The 6,575-nt window shown below is 42.4% G+C and overlaps 1 protein-coding gene across 1 annotated transcript in view; it reads left to right on the forward strand.

Annotated features, from left to right (window-relative positions):
- LOC147710415 (uncharacterized) overlaps positions 1 to 5,658 on the forward strand; it is a 203,107-nt gene extending 197,449 nt beyond the window's left edge. Inside the window, exon 2 of the mRNA XM_086919995.1 lies at positions 4,553 to 5,658. The gene's annotated coding sequence lies outside the window, so the exon portion shown is untranslated. The remainder of the gene's footprint in view (positions 1 to 4,552) is intronic.
- Positions 5,659 to 6,575: the final 917 nt, after the last annotated feature.

Genomic DNA, 6,575 nt, shown 5'->3' on the forward strand with positions numbered 1-6,575 from the left:
TACTAAAATATGAGGATTCTATACAGTCTCCTAAACCCCGAGGCTTCATAATAACTCAGCATGACTACTGAGTAGAGGTGAGTCACATGCTATCCTACCACCAGCCCTATTAGGCTTTTCTAACTCAGTACCTTCTACGTAATTCTAACGCTCTAAGGTTCTTAAAGATCAATTCTTGTTTCACAGGATCCCCACCACATATGTGAGAGAACCTCAATTGAAACAACGATTCGTTACCCTACAGATACTGACAACCCGGTCTCGAGCGGAGCCGGGTCGGAATTATCACCGGCACCGCAGTGAGATTACCCCCTTATCATTCGCCCTTTTTTGTATTTTTTCATCCTTACGTGTGACCCAATGTGCCCTCTTGAGTCTGGGTCACATTAGACGTGATTTTGTATTTATCTCCAGTAGGACTCCATTCTATAGTCCCTACCTTTGTCTCTTTTTCTCCCCTTTTTCCTTTTGTGGCACTACAGACCTGTAGTTATAATTCTCTAATCTACAGGTAGGATGCGCACTTCCCTTCTTAAACCTTGTACCTGGTCCACAAGCGAGATTACTCTCTTCCTTACACATCAATTCTTCCGACTTCACCCCCTCTTATAGCGACTGCTACCACCTTCCTGTTAGCCTTACTCTCCTCCTGCTATTTCTATCCCACTACTCTTTTCTGTGATTTTCCTAATGTCACTTCCCTCCTTCCTATTGCGACACGCTTATTTGTTAATTATGCATAAAGTACCAGTTTTATACCTTACCTTTATTAGGTACTAGTTTACTCCTCACATTTATTATCACTGCCGACCCACATCCCTTTTTTACCCCCCCCACAAGTATCAAGATTTGTATCACAGGTACCAGGGTGGTGTTTTGTGCATCCCCTCATATGTTTTTGTTCCCCATGTTCACCAGTCACTTACCCTCACCAGTCACCATAAACAGTCACAATTGACCTCATGCTGTTGTATACACCATGTACTCCATCCATTATTTTGTATCCTCCCCAGCCCTGAGGAGTCGCGGAAAAGTGTGTTTTTCTTGCGACGAAACACATGTCGGCTGGCTTTCTGGAATCAATAAAAGAAAATCTGAAACACTGATGATCGAATCCTTTGCCTTTAACACATGAACTTTATGTCCATTGAGACATCTTATTGCTTTAAACTTTATTTTTTAATGTGCAACTGGTTTTGTTTCTATTTGTTTATAGTGTGTCCTCCAGACACACTTGGAGGGGTTGCAGGGACTTGCCCCTCACCTGTATGCACCCTTGCCTCACTGCATTCTCCTGTGCGTCAACCCAAGCAGTGCGCCCAGTATTTCCCTCACACCTAAAACCCTGTCCTTTGTTGCCATAGGAGATAGCGATGTTAGCGACTGTTTCCAGTCGCTAACATCTTGGCACGCCCACTGTGCATGTCATTAGTGATAAATTTCTCTGACATGCAAAGTGGGGCCCAAGATGGTCGCTATCTCCTACTAGCTGTCGCTAACTGGTGCTAGCAACAGCTATGTAATAGGGAGATAATTTTATCTCCGCTTTATTGGCTTTAAAAGCCAAAAAAACGGAGATAAACCCCCTTGATAATATGCCCCTGTGTTAGTTAAGGGGTTTACAATGCCTAGGGCCCGATGTAGGTCGGTCGGTAACGGCCGAAAATCGGTATTTTCGGCCGTTACCGACCGGTATTCAAGAATTGGCATGTAGGGGCACAATTTTACAGAATCAGTAAATTTACCGAATCAGTAAATTTACTGATTCTGTAAAATACCGAATTAGTATTTTTACCGATTTGGTAAATCTCCGATGTAGGTGGGACTCTTCTGAGTCCCAAAGGCCCTACAAAATCGGTATTTTACCACACAATCCTATTGTGTGGTAAAATACCGAATTCAGGTGTGCATGCACATGTGTGCATGCACACCTAGCCATGTGACAGACAGGGCATGTCTGTGTGCCACATGGCGCACATGCCTATTTGTGGGGTGCCAGAGGGTGTCAAAGTGACACCCCCTGCACCCTTGCAAAATTCGATATTTACCGATTCTGTAAAAACAGAATCAGTATTTCCCATTGATTCCTATGGGCTTCAAAGGTAAATACCGATTGTTACAGATTCGGTATTTCCACATCTGGAAATACCTACATATCCACCCTTCAGAATTACCGATTTTTAATTACCGAATCGGTAAAATTCGATAATTAAAAATCGGTAAATCTAATTTACCTACATCTGGCCCCTAGTCATTACAATCCAACATCATAGTATCAGCGATTAGTCTGTGCATTTTCAGGTTTGTAATAGAACAATGTATTTGACATCCAATTTCTGCAAGGACAAGCGTATTATTTGCAACATGTTCCGAAACGTTAGATAAAAGCATAGTATAATTGCATTCTCTGTACTTGGTCTTGTTTCTATCAGATATCCCGCTGGCAGACTCTGAGGATGTACCACTTCCCCTCCGAAATCGGATTACTTTTTTTAACCTTCCACTCTGAACTGGGCCCCGTTTCTCTACTCGATGGGCCCGATTCACAGAACTAACTTAAGACAAAATCCTAAACTTACTAATTTTGGTATTCACAGAAGTTAGGATTTTGTCTTAAGTTTGTCTTAAGACAGACTTAAGACAGACTTAAGACAAAATCCTAACTTAAGTCTGTTTTAAGTCTGTCTTAAGACAAACTTAAGACAAAATCCTAACTTCTGTGAATACCAAAAGTAGTATGTTTAGGATTTTGTCTTAAGTTAGTTCTGTGAATCGGGCCCTGTGTCCCTAACCATGAGGGCCGATCTGTTATATCTCAATAGCGCCTTGAGGCTATGGCGCTCTACAACTATACCTGTCATGTTAACAAAGCGCAGGTAGCAGGCCTTTAACATGACAATTTGCAGCCTCGTTGCCTTCGCACAAACGCTTGTGGGTCTTTAAATAAGGCCCTGCCTTGTGCCCAGGGGCAGATGGTCAACCCTCACACCTGTTTTGTCGCCAGCAGTGGCGGGTGGTTGCGACGGGGGTGGGGAGGGCAGCATGGTCCCGGTGGCCAGCAGAGACCCCACTGCAGATGACACGGCTCTGGGGGGCACGTGCAAGGCCGAAGCAAAAGCACTTTCACAACAGTTCACACCTTGGGCAGTGCTGACATGGTAAGTGCAGCACGAGCACAGTGCGGGGAGCTTCAGTTGGGGCATCTGCAGGGCTCATCTCAAGGTCAGACTTTTACTCTGTTTCTATTTAGTGTGATGGGCCGTTTCTGTTGCGGGTATCAATGCACGGGCGCTGTGTTGGCGAGTGATTTGCAGTTTGGTTAAAAGCAGACAGGTGTTCGGCTAGTAATTACCGTAACAAGCACTTTACAATTCGTAACATACCCTTTATAGCGATTTCTCACGCAAAGCACAGGTGCTACTAGCACTGCCCAAATCAAGGAAACTGCTTTTGGCAACATTGGAATGATGAAACACATGTCCAGTCCCTGTGATAAACACGTGTGGCCTGCAGGTTCTGTGCAGCAGGTGCTAACCCTCTGAGCTGTAATGAGAGAAAGTCTGAGTGCAGTCTGGCAGCTGTCTACTTTTAAATGTGACTTTATTGCATGCTTTTGTTAATGCTTATTTCTCTTTTGCCCATAGGGTAGTTGTGGCATTTAAATTATCCAGTCCCGTCTGGACTTTAGCAATGCTATTTGCTTCGGGTTCGCTAAACCGTTCTTTAGTCGACCAGAACAGCAAGAGATTAGTGATCCTTCCCTGGGTTCCTGCATTAGATATGAATTTTAAATAAGCAGTCATGCCTCTTCCTGTTCCAGAGAAGTGGTACCTTTTTAGCTGGAAAAGGCTGAAGGTAAAATACTTTTGGACAATGGAAAATGTTTGTGGGGTTTATGGATGTTTATTTTATTGACCAACTAGCTCCTTTAGGACAACCCACTACTTTGTTACATTCCTTAGCAGCCAGCATTCAGGCACAGTTGCATTTCCATCCTGCTAGTCATTCACATTTCAAAATGACCAAACCAGAGTGCATTAGAATATATCTCTTTACCCCCGAAAGAGGGAGAAACTACAGTAATTGCATACCTTTTCCTAAAATAAATTAAAGTTAGCGAATAACTAAACAGATAATACTGTCCAGCAAGATATATAATGGTAGACTGAAAGGGTTATTTAAATGCAGTTGCTGTAACTTTCCTATTAGTTCAAACAGGTAGTTGCAGAGTTTTATTTGCCATGCACTGCTGCAGGTTCTTAACAAGCATTACAAATGCAATAGGTGTCGCCTTTTCTTAAGTTAAAGCCATTCGCTTTGCTATACAATACTGAGAGAGCGCAATTTGAATAAAATGTATATCCGAGTCATATTTACAAGCATATCGTATAAACGTAGGAATGAAATGTATATCGAACGTGAAGTTGACGCTTATAGCATAAATTTAACAGATGTGACCAAAGTAATATAGGAAATGTATTCTGTATTCACTTTAGAATGTATTAGATTTAGAAGGCCCGTATACGTAGTGGGCTAATGTAGAAATGTGTAGAAATGCTCACGAACAGAAGAACGTGCAAAGCAGAATTCATGTACGTGTGTAACTTTAAATGCAGAAACGGCGAGAAGTGTAACATGGAGAATGTGCAGAGAGCATATATATATAACGATGTAACAAATGAGAATATAAAGTTATATTCTATGTAATTTATATTCTATGTAAAATGTATTCACTTATAAGCAAGGGATTTGCTAAATGCGATCATATATAAATGTGTGTTAAAGGTTATACTGTGTAGAAGAAGTTGTAGGAATGTTAGAAGAGTTTTAGGTCATTTGTGATTATAACCTGACTGACCAAGGGTTCGCAGGAGTGTAGTCCGCTGTTGGTAATTTAGTGGGCTCATAGGAGTCGTGAATAGCCTTCACTTGAATGTGCGAGCCGAAGAGTCTAGTTCTTGTTAGATTTAAGGTGACAATGTCGGACGAAGTTTATTGCCTAAACATGAGAGGAGACGATTGGAATTTGAGTCTTGTTTTGAAATGACCATTCACAAGACCAAGAAAGGTTACGTATATAGTCGTAAAGAGTAAAGTTCTGATAAGGTGATAGATTTTGCTCCGAAAGTGTCAAAGGTAAAGTCAAATGAAGTCACCAGCAAGAAGACGAAGATGGCGTCTAAGGAGAAAGGTCAACTTAACGGACGACGCGAGGAGACGAAGCCATGGAAAGAGCTAGAAAATGACATCATGGGGGAAAGTCCGTGGTGGGCGTCGAAGGGGCGTTCCACCCACACTGTGATTGTGTATTTTAGGGACAGCACCCCGGGGAGAAGATGGCAAGAGCTCAGCGAGAACAGCGAGAGGCAAGTTAGAAAGAGCAGATGACTTGAGCAGATGCGCTGAGAGAGATCAGAGCGCAAGAGAGCAGTAGGCCGAGGACCCTTAGAGATCGGATGGGTAGGCAGAGAGGGTACTGCTTCTTAAACTTAAGTTACCTTTAGAGGTTAAGAGAGTTTGAACTTCTTAGGGAGTCAAACTGCTGACACCTTTTTAGGGTACTAGAAACTTGCGAAGTAGGGATGTCACCTAGTATAGAGTAGGGACAGATTTAACTTGTATTCTTTCCTTTTGTAGATGACGCAACGGAACCACATCATATCTATGCTTTTTAATTTAATGATTCTGGAACTGACTTTAATTGTATTCGTTTGTAGATTGAGGTTCTTTAGGGAATATATGTTCCTTCTAGTTCCTGTATATTTGCTGAATTTTATCCTGAGAGGATTGTATTTGCAACTTTTCTTAATTTTATATTAAAACTTTTAAACTTCATCAGTTGTAAGTGGTTCTTCAGAGTTGCGTCAGTTTATGGGGTTTATCTAATCTATGCAGGGGTTGTCTTTTACTCAATGACAGATAACAACCGATCCAAAATTTACGAATGAGATAAGTTATCAAAATTGATCATAAAAGATATTAAAATCTCATTCCCCGCAGTTGGTAGCAGAGAAAGATGGTTTTCTTCTTGAGGAAGACAACCTAGGTTAGGTTAGATTACCCCAAGGTCCCTAGTCATCGACGACCAGAAGAAGAATCCCTGCCGAAGAAGGTGCTGACTGTGCGTCGAGAGAAAAGCAGCAGAGTCGGTCGAGAGTGAGTATAAGGGTCATGCGTTGTAAGATTGCGGTGTTTTATGTTGTTCCTGTGTTGTAATGTCAAGCGGAGTTGAATGCCTGTAGTGTGATTGGGGGAAGGTTGTGAGCGCGCGCAACCGGATAAAATCTTATGTCCAGAGAGGGCTTAAGTGGTTCGGGTGTATCGAACACCCAGAGTAATTTGTCTACCATTTAAAGGGGGTCATGAGGTACCATTGATCGCCCGCAGACCGATGATAGGGGGAGCGTTTGAGTGAGTGTATGAGTAACGGACGCTGGTCGTACGTTTACTGTGTGTAAGTAACCTATCAGTTAAGGTGAGCGTCTGACCGTAAGAGGAAGACGTCTCGCCAGTTGAGGTGACAATTACAGTTAGACTGTGGCCGTACAGTCAGAGAAAAGTAATCGCTTGGACGG

This window comes from Lissotriton vulgaris, chromosome 5 (genome assembly GCF_964263255.1).
Source record: "Lissotriton vulgaris chromosome 5, aLisVul1.2, whole genome shotgun sequence".
NCBI classification, from domain to species: Eukaryota; Metazoa; Chordata; class Amphibia; order Caudata; family Salamandridae; genus Lissotriton; species Lissotriton vulgaris.